The sequence below is a fragment of the Lagenorhynchus albirostris genome, chromosome 14, assembly GCF_949774975.1.
Source record: "Lagenorhynchus albirostris chromosome 14, mLagAlb1.1, whole genome shotgun sequence".
NCBI classification, from domain to species: domain Eukaryota; kingdom Metazoa; phylum Chordata; class Mammalia; order Artiodactyla; family Delphinidae; genus Lagenorhynchus; species Lagenorhynchus albirostris.
In genome coordinates this window covers 11,588,905-11,605,031 of record NC_083108.1, presented here as the reverse complement: position 1 = coordinate 11,605,031, position 16,127 = coordinate 11,588,905, and the positions used below count along the sequence as shown (strand labels likewise).

The window sequence follows — 16,127 nt, the reverse complement described above, 5'->3', positions numbered from 1 at the left end:
GTAGAACATCACATTAACAAATTGAAGAATAAAAAATGTATGATCATCTCAATAGATGCAGAAAAAGCTTTTAACAAAATTCAACATTCATTTATGGTAGAAACTCTCCAGAAAGTGGGTATAGAGGGAACATACCTCAACATAATAAAGACCACTTATAACAAACCCACAGGTAATGTCATACTCACTGGTGAAAACCTGAAAGCATCTCCTCTAAGATCAGGAACAAGATAAGGATGCCCACTCTTGCCCATCTTATTCAGTATAGTATTGGAAGTTCCAGCCACAGCAACCAGAGAAGAAAAAGAAATAAAAAGGAATCCAAATTAGAAAGGAAGAAGTAAAACTGTCACTGTTTGCAGATGACATGCTATACATAGAAAATCCTAAGACAGCATCAGGAAAATACTACAGCTCATCAATGAATTCAGTGATTTCAGGATAAAAAATTAATATACAGAAATCTGTTGAATTTCAATACACTAAAAAAAACTATCAGAAAGAGAAATTAAAGAAACAATCTCATTTATAATCACACCAAAAAGAATAAAATGCCTAGGAATACACCTACCTAAGGAGATAAAATACCTGTACTCTGAAAACCATAAGATGCTAATGAAAGAAATTGAAGATGATATAAACTGATAGAAAGATACACCTTATTCATGGTTTGAAAGAATTAATATTGTTAAAATGACCATACTACCCAAGGCAATCTACAGATTCAATGCAATCCCTTTCAAAATACCAGTGACGTTTTTCACAGAACTAGAATAAATAATTTTAAAAGTTATACAATTTTAAAAGTTGTATAAACTAACACAACATTGTAAAGCAACTATACTCCAATAAAAATTAATTAAAAAATTTGTATAGAAACACAAAAATACCTGAATAGCCAAAACAATCTTAAGAAAGAACAGAGCTGGAGGTATCACACTTCTTACTTTCAAATGATTTAGCAAGATGATTGATAAATTAATGGCTGGATGGCTGGATGGCTGGATGGCTGGATGGATGGAAAGAGAGAGCAGATATGGAAACCTGCATTTAATTGTTGAATTTAGTGGTAGGTACTTAGATTATTGTATAATTCTTTCCAATTTTTGGCATGCTGGAAAACTTTCAAAATTGTAAAGCAAATACTAAAGGAAAACGCAAAAAGTGCTTTATATTGGCCTTATTAGTAGCAAATCCAAGACAGGGATTTTTGAGCAAGTGATATATATAAGGGAGTGCGCTTATGCAAAATCTTTGACAGAGTGAAGGAAAAATATATAGATTGATGCTAACAAACTTAAAGGTTAATGATTTTAAAGTGGCTATTTGTTTTTCCCATAGGTAATGAATTAATAAAATAAAAACTAAAATTTTCTGATGAAACGATGATTTTTATAATTCCAGTTTTTGCTTGTGAGTAATCATTCTATTCAAGAAATTGTAATTCTTCAAACTGACTCCCCCCCCCTTTTAAAGTGTTATTATATCCAAATAAGATTGGCATTAAATGTTGGCTGGAACACTCAAAGCTCACATATAGATAAAACAGTATGATTTGCCTGTTTGTAAAGCATCATATAGCACACACACATCATACAATTCAGAACTGCATGAAGTATGCCACTGTTTGAGTATAACATGGCATTTTTCGACTTGGGATTATTAGATCATCTAGTAATAGTGGTTCTTGATAATGGAGGGTCTCAGAGGTTAAATGAATTGCATAAAACCAGTCATTAGTCGTTAAGTCAGAGTTCAAGTTCTGACTTTTGGACTACAGATCTCATCTAAATCTACTCTGCCACCCTTCATTCCCAAGTAGTTTGGATCTGGGTGGACCCTGCATTAATAAAATTCTCATTAGATCTTTCCCCCTCCCGGCTGCGAGAAATTAATTTGAGCTACTGGAATTGGCAGGGACAAATCTCTTTCCTTCCTATAAAAAGAAGATCAAGTTGATATTACATTTCTGGGCTTGAAATAAATCTAATAGTATAATAATAGTCAGATTGAAAACAAATAAATGTTATATTTAAATGATTGAATTTCACTAAGTTAGAAAGCTAAAACATAATCATTACTAAATAAATCCTACAGCTTCCCTAAGAATCTTGGATATTTAGATACATATTAACTGTTCAGCTGGAGAGAATGTTCTTTTTTCTTCACCCATATGTATGAACTATTCAAGTTATTATCTGATAAGGTTACTTTTAAAAATCACTATACTTCTGAGGTGGTACACTTAATATTGAAAACCTGGAAAATTATTATTTGCAAAAAAATATAAAAGCTAAGTACATTCGCTGTGATTTAGGAAGTACTGTTAACTATCCCTGAATAAACTGCTTCTATAAATATGTTTTTATTTTTTGTTTGCTTATTTGTTTACAGGTTGATAAAATAAAGTTACACATGACACAAATCTGTTTATTTTGATAGCTGAATCACGACTTAACTACTTCTAAAATTATACTAACCAATGCTTGGCTATTAAGGTTGCTGTCTATTTCACAAAGTGCAGGTTTAATTCACTGTCAACAAGGTTGGTTCATTCATGTACGGCATTACGTAAGATTCTAGGTTCTTTGTTAAAAAACATAAACGGGACTTACTGCCTTCTCCATTTTAGAAAATGCAACTATTTTCAACCTCCCTTTTTGAAGACTTGTTATCTTTATATTGTATTTATGTTATCAGTAGGGAAGATGTAGATAAACATTCGGCTTTGCGGTAGAATGGAAGGGGTAACAGGTGGTTCTAAAGGTTTTCTCTAGACTCAGGGATACCATAAGCTTTCAGTCTTGGTCCATTCACCTTGTAATGTGAATCCAAGAGATTATTAGGAGCACAACTATATACCAGATTCAAGATCAGTGAAACTCCAGTTAAGGAATACACACCTGACATTGCACCTGGTGGCCATGATTGTGTATTAAGTCCTGAGAACCAGCACTGATGAGACCCAGATACTTAAAGGGTGGAGAGTTGTCTGTATTTCACAGACTGTGTTAAGGGCCCATCGTGGACACCTGTTGGGCTACATGACTAAACAGGTTTAAACACTAAAGGGATTCCAGAGTCCTGTGTTGGATTTGTAAACACACACTCAACCCCATTTCTCATGTCCAAGCACATCCCAAATTCCGATTGACTTGAGCATCACGAAATGGGCTCAGGTTTCAGAAGACTCCTGTTGTGACATTTCAGGATGTGCCATGATGTTTTCTGTCTTCCATCCTGTCTTTTCAATAGCTGTCTTTGGTGCTGAGTACAGCCTATTGTGCCTTATCAATGCAATTATAAATCTGAATCCAGACCATCCTACTAAATCAAGCAGAGTTGGTGTTCAGGAGGGCTAAGATTTTTTTTCCCTATACATTAGAATTTCTTTTCCCCCATACTGATATTTTCTTACCTTAATGAACATTCTGTTCATACTATGACTCCATGTTGGATAAGCACCACTTACTCCCTTCCTCAAAACATACACATAAAATCACATACTTTTAAGCCCATGCTCTGGAGATCTGCTGTAACTTGGAGTGACTAAAGAAATAATGTACCTTGAACCACATTCAAATGCGTTTAGTCATCAAGCTATTGGAAAGAACAGTGGCTTTAAAAATTTAACAGTCCTTACAATCAGCGGAAGTGTTTTTTCGGCTACATGGCCGCATCCTACCAATTCTTATTATTTATGGGTGAGGGCAGTGAGGTGCTTTTCTAACAAGCACCTTCTGTTATTCTTATGAAGAACCTCAACATGCATGAAGTTGCTTGCTTATGTTTAGTTTTCTGGTTTACTCTTTTTGTGTGGAACACCTTAAGGATTTAGGGGGGAAAAAAAACAAGAGATGATTTCCATGTACATTCTTAATGTGACATAAGATGGCTTTTATAGATGTGAATTCAATACTCCTCTTTTAATCTTGGGATGAAATGTGGCTATAAACTGTGGTATATAAAGATAATTGCATGTACTAGAAATCTTGGAAAGAAGATCTAAGCTTCCTTTCTCATGGGAGATATTAAGGACTGTATTATCCTGTAAAATGGATAGGAAAGGGATCCCAATAATATGTTATACTTGCTCACAAAAGACGCAGCAAGATCCTCAGCATAACGTAACTGCACAGAGACCCACAAACAGTACAGAGCAGGCCGCTGCAGTGGGCGTATAGATGCTATCCTAGAAATAAATAACAGTGGCCATTCTACTCTAGAATCTACTATCATGACTAAAATTATAAACTAGCAATGTTTAATCCAAATACTATTTAAAACTTAGAGGGAATCTTTTTCCTAAATTGTATATTTACAATGGGCAAAGTAATTCAGAATGGCTGAATATGAAGCACAAATATATTCAAATAGCATAACCAATTAATATTCAGTGTTTTTGAAATAGATTGTGGTTAACTCTTGCCTTTCTTCTTTTATAAGAGTGTTGATTTGATCATTTGCATTTAGAATCTTTTTGCATCATATCTGTATATCTCCATCTGAGAGTAAAGACATTTAGAGTGAAGAGGGTTGTTGGGAGGCAAAAGAACAATTGGTTGCCTAAAGAAAGGAAAAAGAGACTATCTAAATTCTTGGTCAAACATAAAGGGTACTCTATCCCTGACTATAGAAAATATTTGTGTTAAAATAAGTCATTTTTGAAGTTAAAGTATCCCACCTCTTCTGCATACGGTAATATATTATTTTCTATAAAATCTGTTGACTTACAGGAGATTCCCAAATACTCACAGTTGGGAATCACTAGGGAGAAAGATGTGTGGTCAGTGGCTATAATTTATTGAAAAATATATATCAATACACACACACACACTCCATATACATCCAGCCCTCCAAAGCACCCTGAGGAGTAGGCATTATTAATCTTCATTTTATAGATGAGAAATCCGGGGCTCAGCATACTTAAGTAACTTGCTTGTGGTTACACAGCTAATAAATGCTAGTACTGAGTTAACAGAAAAACAGGTCTGCATGGTCCCACACTTATTCTTTTTTTCCCCGTATTTGTCATTTTATTTTACTTTATTTTCATTGAAATATAGTTGTGTTAGTTTGGGTGTACAGCAAAGTGATTCAGTTTTACATATATAAATATATATGTATTCTTTTTTTATATTCTCTTTCATTATAGGCTATTACAAGATATTGAGTAGAGTTCCCATGCTATACAGTAGGTCCTTGGTGGTTATCTATTTTATATATAGTAGTGTGTATATTTTAATCACAAACTGCTAATTTATCTCCCCCCTCCCCACTACCCACTTGGTAACCATAAGTTTGTTTTCTATGTCTGTGAGTCTATTTCTATTTTGTAAATAAGTTAATTTGTATCATAAGTGATATCATATGATATTTACCTTTCTCTGTCTGGCTTACTTCATACTTATTCTTCACCATTATATGCTGTTCCCAGAGACAGAAACAGATGCCAAGAGGTAGAAACAAAGGATCTGAGTCTCATTGTTGACCAAGAAATCCAGAAAACAATCCCAGGCAGTCATAGAACCATATTACTGTTGAGGACCCAAATGATACCTTAAAATAAGACCCCTTTAAGTGGGATAACTTTAGTGAGTTTCTCTTCTTTGGAAAAAAATAAGTAAATAAAATAATTAAAATGAGGCATGCAAGTGGGAAAAACACTTTTTCCATCAATGTCTTTCCATCAAAGATACATGTAAACAAATAATTTCAATGCAATACTTCACATAGCCGAAATCAGTATTATGGGATACAGAGAAGAGGAAAAATCAAAAGGCTGTATGTGACTGTCAAGGAATATTTTGAAAGGAGGTACCATTTCAGATGGGTTTACAAGTAAAGGTTGGAACTTGTTATTTGTAGGAAGGGGGAAGTCATTTTCTTGCTAAATGCAAGAAAAATGATGTGCTCTGTTGATATAATTAAGTACAAACGTTGTGCATAATTTGAGGACTCCTTCACCTTTACAAATCACTTAAGTGACCCTACATTTCTAGGGGCTTCCATAACTTCTGAACCATGAAACCTGAGTGATTAACAGTTTGAAAGAATTAATTTGCATTTCCAAAGCAAGACAGAGGTTTTTATTTTCAGTTGTCAACTTTCTCTATTAAAATGAACCCCAGGCTTTCAGAGATCACTTCATGGTTTTGCCCTTTTTCCTGCTGATCCATGTTGCCTTATACTGAATTTAAGGAGACTCAAGGTGGCTTAATTAAATTTGCTGAAGCTCTTTGCAAAGCCACATTGGGGGCAATTTAATTTTTTTTTCTGTTTAGCTGGTTAAGAAAAGAAATTCAGGCACAACTGTATAAAATACTGTTTTAATTAGATCCAAAGAGAAATGTGGCCTTGGATTCTTATTAAAGTTCCTTAATTATGAAAATTAATTTTAAAAGACATAGTAACTTTGTTTTACAAAAGTGAACATGTTTGTGAAGTTACTTTGCACTGTCCATGAGAAAAAAGGTAATGAGTCAAATTTTGTTCCTTTCATTATTTTTGTCAGTAAACAAAGTCTCAAATCAAGACAGGGTAATTTTCAGGAACTCCTGAAAAAAAATAAAGTAAAAAAATAAAAAAGAATCAGACATAAATTCACATCTCAAAGTGTTAAAATTTTCCAAAGCAAGAAAGGGGAGCCACCCACTATGTATCCAAATGAATTTCTGAAGAAATACTTGAGCATATTTTTAGGCAATTAATATATATAGTTTGGCCTCTCTTTTCTAAAATATATTTCTTTTTAATAAAGTAAAAATCTCAGTAACAAAAATCAACAATAAATAAATTCAGTGCTAAATATTATAAACATCTCTCACATCTCTTCAGATGTCTAAGTAAATTATCATTGAAATTGTCTTTTCTCAATGAGATTGGTGAATGATTTCTGTGCTTTGGCAACTTGTACTTTCTCATCCCAACACACAGCAAAGAAATATAGATCCACATGCCTGATAAGTTGCAAAACTCTAACTAGTTTTATGGTTTCCATATATAAAATTGACTTAACATTAAAATAATGAATTTAGAACATCTTCACCATATCAGTGCACTGTGATGTAACCAAAATATTGCCTGTGATACTCCTGTGTGCACCATAGCCAGCTTAATTGTTTGAACAAAGTCAGTAACTTGTCATTGGTTTAAACATCCAATGTAATACAGTATACGATCAGTATATAATACAGTATTATATACAGATTGTATACAGTAATATACAGTATACAATCAGTATATTACAGAACTAGAAACACATTCAAATGGAGATAGAGAGAGGGATAGATTTCAGAAAAATGTTTACACACTTACTTATACTAACATATTGTCTCTCTGCTCTCTTTCACAGACATACATACATTACAAGTACATACATACCCTACTCTGTTTTCACTTTGCATACTCCAATTTGCATTATGTGAATAGTGCTACAGTTTGAAGATTAGTTATACTTATTAAATTCACTGGATAGATAGATATATAGGTAGAGGTATAGATATAAATATAGATAGAGATGTAGACATAGATGTAGATGTATACATAAATATTGATTTTTTTGATTAGCTACTTGAATTTATCCATATAGATACAGTTTGAGATAATGGATTTCTATATTATTTCTCAGATGTGAATTTTTCATACTTTCCAATAATTTTGTCCACTGTTTACTATTTATGGTTATAATAAAATCTTGTCAAAATAAAGCATAAATAAAATATGTTTCATTTCAAATTTCTATTAATTTTTCAAAATCAAGATTTGGCATTTAACAGACTACTTGGTGGAAAGAACATAGGCTTTGGAGCCATATCTAGACTGAATATATGCTTCGTCACTTAGAGCCCATGTAATGTAGAGAAAGTTGCTTAACAACTCTGGGATACAACATCCATATCTATAAAAAAGAGGATAACTCATACTTATCTCACACTCTATAAATATGTTATTGTTTGACTCAGAACCACTTATTCTCATGTTCTTATGTTTAATTCTTATGTTGAATATAAACATTTATTATTGTAGACATATATTTATATTTTTCTATCTCTCAAATTCTTTTTCAGTTCATTCAATGCTAAATTTCATTAGTGAATGATGAAACCATCATATTAAAACAGAGAGAAATATAAAAACACTGAACTGTATGAGTTTTAAGTATTATTTTGATGTTTATATTTGTTTTACTGTTGGGGAGTGGGAAATTTTCTAATGAATATAGTCTGAGGAGAGATTGATAGCACATCATGGTAACACACATTTAAGTTTCTACCTCATCTTGTTTTCAGTATTAAAAAGGAGCAATGACCAAAAACAATTCCTAGAAGTGGTTTTCTTAATTGTTCACTGTTCATCATATCTATAAAATCTCCTCTAGGATTGAATTTGTTACTTTGCTTTTGTGGATTAAATTTGCTTTGCTATATCTCCAATTTTTCATCTTGTCTTTTAAACAGTTTACTATCAAGTTGTGGCCTAAGCTCACAGGGCATTATCTTCATGAGGAGAGTTCACCTCTGTAACACTGGAAAGTTGTGGAACTGAATTCAGGCAAGATGAGAAAGAGGCTTCAGGATTGTGTATTAAATTCTAATGTATTTTCATAAAATAACTTGCCAAGTGTTCATAATTAGGATATCCTCTCATTGTTATTGGGTACTTTATAAGAGACTATCTGGTATCAAGCTCAATGAAAACAGTCATAACAATTTCTTTTCTGAAGTATATATATAGGTTAAAAATAATTTATTTTTTCTTATACATTAAAGTTGCATAAGTCACTTAATCCAAGAGTTCCTTTCACACATTTTATGTAATTTTCTTATACTCAGACTTTTCCACTCATGTCAAGTTAAAGTTTCAAGTTGAACATATACACTGTTGACCTGAAACAAATAGACTGCCAGTTATTTCTCCAGCAAAGATGGGTTTGTTTGGGATTAGCAGAGAGTCGCAATTCAGGGTCTGCAGCCATGGTGAGCCACTTGTGTGTCCCTGCAGGGGAAGGGAAGGAGGTCATTTTACAGAGGGGAAAAGGAGGTTGGAGGGCTATGGTAAACAGAGTCCATGGCTTTTCATTGGCTGAATCCTTGCCAGGAAAAAAGGGTAGTCTTTCTTCATGTTGGGCTTGGCTGTTGTCACAGGATATGAGAGTTCCTCTTTCTGGTCTCCCAACACCATTCAATTGAGGTTTCTGTTTATTAATTTTTACAATACTTTCCATAAGCCAAAAGGACCATGTTTATCTAAGTAATAGTTTTCTAAGAAATAAGAATAAACATCTTAAGCTAAGCTGGAAAAGTAATTAAAATTGAAACCAACACAACCTTTTTTCTCATTCTAAGAAATTTCCACTCAAAACTAGGCATGTCATTTTAAGGCAAAGCTATGTTGATATATATATAGAATATTTTGAACAATAGTTTGTAGTCATTTTGCCAGAATGGCAGTAATGCCATTGATCTAGTGAAAGAATTTTGTCTCATTTTTATAAATTTTTATCATTTATTTGCTTAATATAGTGATAATCTGATGATATGAATATAGCCAATTAAAAATCATCCATTTTTTTTAGATATACCTTCATAAAAAATGAAGAATATGTTTTGACATTTGCAAAAACTTCACTAGTATTTTGTGAGTGAAGTTAGCAAGAGGCAGAATTCTTTTTTGCTGAGTTATAATTGCATATAAAATAAATATAAATATGATAAAAGTAAGAGAATTCCAGAAATGCTGGAACTCTTGGAATATTCTTGGGTGTAAGCGTGTACAAACAATGCTGCTGTATTTGAGGGGATAAAGATTGCTTTAAAGCCATTCCTTATTCAATTCCAGAAAGATAATATCTAGGGGAGTATATATGTTTTCACTTAATCTCCTTATGCTAAGTGTGTAAGAGAAGAAATAGTCAGTGTGGGCTGTTATGTGCTCAACACTCACAATGAATTAGTTTAAGATGCATTTTGAACTTTAAGAAATAAAAACGATAGCTACAACTCTATATTAATATACTTTTTAACCATTTAAGTGGCATGCATTTTCAGTGCTAAACAGAAGGCTGTAAAAATCAACACTAGTATATTATTTATGCTTAGGTATTAATTGCTTGGGGATATAAAATGTCATTATTATTTTTATACCAGCTAACTGAAGTGGAAAAATGAGATAATTCTCACAAGCAGAATTCACATTTGCTTCAATTATGTGGATACTTCGGATGAAAAAAACTTTTATGTTATAATTACTACATCTTTCAACTTTATTTCATGTCTTGTCACAACTTTAATATGTCAGTTCCGGTTCTACCAATGCTAGGTTTTTTTTTTTTCTTAGCACAATACGTTGTACTTTGCCGAGTATGTTCTAAAATTAAGTATGGAAATCTTAGGTATCAAAAGGCATTGGAAGAAATAGGATAACAGTTTCAAAGTTATCACAAGAAGGTGTAAATCTGTGGTGACATATACAAATAAGCATCTTAAGGATAGTCTTTTTAAAATGGACTCTTTTAAAGGTCCTTGTTTAAAGTATCTAATGCAACCAGATCGAATTTTGGAAGTAAGCATCATCAGTTACTTGGTAGAACATGTGGTTTAAAGATTTCTTACACAAGGCACAATATTGCACAGCTTTACAAGGGCATAAATATAATTTAACACACAGTGATTTAAACCTTAACTTGATTTATGACTGCTGACAGCATCTAAGCACAAGAAATAAAGGCAACAAACTTTCCTCAGTCGTTGGAATGCTTAATGTTAATTTTGTGTGCACGTAATTGGTTTTTTTTACCTTGTACCATAAAGACGGTTTTCCTCCATTATTTTCAGTTTTCTCTATATCACATTTCAAGGGCATTAGTATTTGAGGCACATTTTTGCTAATCCCCTTTTCCATGCTTGGCCCTATCTAGGACAAAGGACACATTTTCTCCCAAATCTTGAGAGACTAGTTTACATTGAAGTCGAAGTGTTCTTATATAAAATAAGATAAACGAGTTAGCATTAACTGTTCTATTTTTACTTAGAACTTTAAAAATTGAGAGACTGGTTAAAAACAAAATTGTTATAAATGACTGTGATTTGGAGGAGAAAAATATATATATTAGAATGTTCAGTATTCATTCAATAAGTATGCCTCAATTAATGACTGCAGTACACAATAAATGTTAGTATATCAATCAGGTCACCAAAGAGAATTGCATTATTAACATTCATTAACTTTGTAACAGATAACTTAATTGTACAAATAACCCAAAGCTATGTAATTAGGATGTGATTATATTCACATTTCTTTATGACAAAATGAACTTATAGTTCAAGTAACTGGTGCAAGTAAAAAGGAAAATGTGAAATGAGGTTATAAATCAACTATTAAATACTTATTCTCCTTTGCTACTGACTAGGTACAAAAGGATGTTTTAATTCTCTGTGTTTTAATAACAATTTTCTATTAAGTAATTTTGTAGAATTGAGTTCAATAATAGTCCCTCTTTTCACATTATAGTCAAAATGTTCCCTCTTTTCTCATTATTTGGGAAAGGTGGGACTGTTTTCTTGTTGCTTTAATTATGTTTATATTATGTGTATATTCATGGGCTAAAATAAGGAAAATTTAAACATTAGGATGTACTTGCCTTTTTTTCAATCTTATTATAAATCTTCATTTCTTGCAGGGAGGGAGAAGTAGTCATTTATGGGTTAATTAGTCCTAACTCCATCCTTGGACAAAGAGATGTTGAGAATGCCAGCATCTGATAAAGACTGATGAAAGCTTAACTCTTGGTTTCAGGTGAAGTACTCGTGCTCATCTAGTATTTATATCTGTACCTCATTCTGGAACAGGACATCCATATCCAAAAAAAAAAAAATAGTTTACTGGAAATACAATAACTAGTACACTCCTTTTTATTGTGGCAGATAATTTTCTTTCCACTCAAAATTATGCACAATTTAGAATTTTCTATGCTTTAGATTGAATAAAGAACTAGTTTGACAAATAAATTGAAATCATATGAATATCTTAACCCCGATTTATTAACTATGGTACAATTGGAAGTAATGAATAAAACTCTGTGACTCCTAAATCATTGAATGAGAGAAGCAAAATTTAGTAGTACAGTCTATTCTAACATCATTTATTTTTGTGTTGTCCCCCATTACCTGTCTTTTTGTAATCCACAGCGTTGCTTGACATAGGTGAACTCACTCTCTTTCCGATATTTATTTGAGCATATTTTAAATTTCAAAGCCACCTGGCGAGTCAGCTCAACTTTCATGACTGTCTCCCTTCCAGCAAGATCTCCCAGGTTCACCTTATTAAGAAGAGATAACGTGTACCGCAGGTCTCCAATATGCCTGGCCCTAGGCTACCATTCATCGGTTCTGCTTCTCTTTAAACACAGTTTTCCATATTTTTGGTTTTTCCATGTCATGCTTATTAATTTTCAACAAAGAGATGAATGTTTGGAATGGCTACCAAGATATGTTGTTTTAACACTCCCTGGTAGTTCTAGAGACAAAAATTCCAAAGTTTGAAATCTAATTTTAGCCCTAATATTAGATTAGCAGTCTTAGGGTACTTTACTATTGTAACAGCCCTGAAAACATTTTATTTTAGAATTTTAAATTTTTTAATGAAAAATGATATATGTATACAGAAAAATGCACATACTATAAGTATACAAATTAAATTTTTGCAAAATTAACACACCAGTGCAACCAGATAGAAATAAGAATTAAATCATTACCAACACCCAGAAGTCCCCTTCCACTCACTGCTGACTCAAGGAGAGCTATTTTCCTGACTTCCAGCAGCATAAATAGTTTTTACCTACTTTTTTTATATAAATTGTATCATAGATACTTTTCTCAGTGACTTCTTTTACTCCATGCTGTGTGATGCTCATCTAAATTTTTTCATGAAGTTGTAATCTTTCATTCTCTTTGCTAAATAGTATGTCATTTTGTGAGTAAACCATGATTTCTGTAGCACTGTATTTATCCAGTTTTCAGATATTATGAATTATACATTTATAAGCATATACATTTCTCTTGGGTACATACCTAGGAATGGAATTGTATCATATGGTATTCATATATTTAGTTGTTTTTTTAAAATAGCTTTACAGTATTCCAAAGAGTCTGAGCATTGTATGGAAGTTCTTGTTACTCCAGATGTGTGTCAACACTTAGTATTTTCTGTCCTATGACAAATGAAGTTGAGCACCTTTTCATTTTAGTGTCCCCTGAAATTTGAATAAATCAACATATATACACTACCGAATGTAAAATAGTTGGCTGCTGGGAAGTGGCAGCATAGCACAGGGAGATCAGCTTGGTGCTTTGCGATGACCTAGAGGTGTCAGATAGGAAGGAGGGAAGGGAGGCTCAAGTGGGAGGGGATATGGGGACACGTACATGCATATGGCTGGTTCGCTTTGTTGTGCAACAGAAAGTAAAACAGTATTGTGAAGCAATTATACTCCAATAAAGATACATTTAAAAAAATCTTAAGTTATTTGGATGCTTCAGAATGGAGAAATGGTATGAGTAGTCCATTAATTTCATAGTGATTATATTTGTTTCATTTGGGGATTTTCTGCTTCTAGTTTGTGTTTGTTGAGGACAACAAATAACCCACCAGTTTTTCATTATGTTAAGCTCCTGGGAAAGGAAAACCATTATTGCTTCTTTTTCTTCTATTTCTTAATTTCCAAATTAGTTTTTTTGCATTCATGGGAAATAGAGCCCAACTATATTCTGGATGAGTTTTATCATAACATACAATTTCACCTCAACCCATAACAAAAGAAACATGCACTGAGAGCTAAGTTACTGAATATGGCAGGGCTACTTATAGCTTTTAAAAATACCTCTTCCATCATTCATATTTCTACAACCATTATCTGATCTCAGTTCCCATTAATTTTCATATTGTTTTAATAGAACACTTTACTACCTCAAACCTTCTTTCCAGTTTCTCCAGCTGCTAATCTGTTTGTTGCTTTGCTTCCAAATGGTTGTAGTGCTTTGTTGATTTAGTTTGCACCATTTGAGTCTGAGAGATGTGTTATAAGTATGTGCATGAACAAGTTTATGTGCGTGAACAAGTTAATCCTACTTTCCATGCACACTTTGTGGTTGCTTTGTTAGAAGTAGTTTGGGGATGGTGGAATTTGTGGGGCTTGCTTTTTTATAGAAAGTATAAAAATCACCAGAATCAACCCCATTGGTTTTGACTAATTTCCCTTTACACAAGCTCCTGCTGTCCAATCCGTCTATGAGTTTTGCCACTTCTGCCAGAAGTATGACTTCTTCTCTGTTTAGGAGCAATTCTTTCATACAAGGAGTAGTATTTTTTCAGGAGTAGTAGAAAGGGATTCATTCTAACTTGCTTTTGTTACTGAGAGACCATCTGTGACAATTGAGGACAGCGATAGAGGAAAACAGCACCCTCTCTTTGTCCCCCCATTCCCCACTTGCTTACAAATAGTTGAGACTATATGCACCATCCTGACCCTGTCAGACTTTCATATTGGCTCATATGAGTCAGCAGCACAGGTTTGGCTTCCCGAAAAACAGTTCTGAACATGTTAGCGACCTCAGAAAACTTCAAGATTTATCTCGATTTCTCAGACTGCTTTAAAGAATACTCCCTCTTTAAAGTCCATTTCAATCTCACCTGCAGTTATTCCTTCTCTTATGCTAAGCTCCAGCCAGATAAACCCTCTCGCCATCCCTTGAGGATCCTTTCTGTTTCTGCATCTCCAAATCTTTGCTCTAATCTGATTTTGGCTTTAAGTATCTTTCCCTCACCATCTTCACTTATCCAAATTCTATGTCTCTTTCAACTTCAGAGGAACTGACATCTTCCTGTTCAAGTGTGTGTTGGTCTCCCCAGCTTCAAAGCTTATCTTCTTTCAATTTGTTGAGTATATTTTTTTTCCACCCCACCATACTTTCTGTGTTCTCATAGAAGATTTGGTTATACAAGTCTTGACCACAAGCACATTCCTTCCATAATTTCTAACAGCATAGTTTCTTGCATGTTGTGGAATTCAACAAATGTCACAGTATATTGTTTAAGATCTTCTTTTTTCACATTATGCTGTCTCTGAAATATGGATCATTATTTTTCAGTCAATGACATCTTGCAGTCACAGTGGCTAAGGAATAAGTGTGAGCCAGTTGTCCTTGCTTATGCATGCGAGAACTCCATCAAAGCTGGTCATGTTTTTGTCACTTCAATCAAGTTGTGTGCATTGTTGTCACTTTAAGTGTTGATTTTAATTGCCATTTAAATCTTCCAAAGATTACAAATTGCTTTAGCACTGAAACAAGAAGTTATTGTGTTCAAAGAAAGGGAAAGAAAGAAAGCAGTGGGGCATCACATTGGTAATAGCGAAACAAATAGTCTTCATGGGGGAAAATGACAGCTATTCCATATTGTCCTGCAAAGCTACCTCCAGCTGCTTTATGGCCACTGAGAAAGGAAAATACCCACGAGCAGATAATGTTTAACTATCATACACATGGGAAATGATCACCAGTCCCATGCCAGGGAATGCAAACTGAATACAGTTAAAAATTACAAAATTCCTTTGAATAGATGAAAGAAACCTTAATGTAATGAAAGGATTGTGTAGCCAATTAACTTATTACATGGGCTTATTGTTAATGTATGCCAGATTTGAATTCACAAGGTTTTTTTTCTTAATTAGTGATTCATAAAGTAATGACATATCTTATAATTGATGGCTTATTAAAATCAAAGGTGAAGGAGTGTATGCTAAAAGATTGAATGAAAACATGCAAGGATAAATGGTAAAATCTCATCTTGGTACTATAATTCTGAAATTATGTTCCTAATACTGCAAGTCTTCAGTCCAGGACTTAATTTGGGCTATACTTTCTCTGATTAGAAAAAATATAGGAAAATCAACATTTATTCGGACTAAATAACTCTTTCTGAAATGTAGTTTGTTCAGTAACACACACACACCCGCTGTGTGTGTAGATATACATGAAATATGATTGTGGGTATATTTTGTCAATAATTGATTGTGCTATTACTTTACAACATGAAATAGAGATGAGCCATTTTTTTCCCTTAATGTGAAC

At 33.2% G+C, this 16,127-nt stretch overlaps 1 pseudogene; it reads right to left on the bottom strand.

The window, feature by feature from the left end:
• LOC132504396 (serine/threonine-protein phosphatase 2A 56 kDa regulatory subunit gamma isoform-like) overlaps positions 1–14,743 on the bottom strand; it is an 80,793-nt pseudogene extending 66,050 nt beyond the window's left edge.
• Between the last annotated feature and the right edge of the window lie 1,384 nt (positions 14,744–16,127).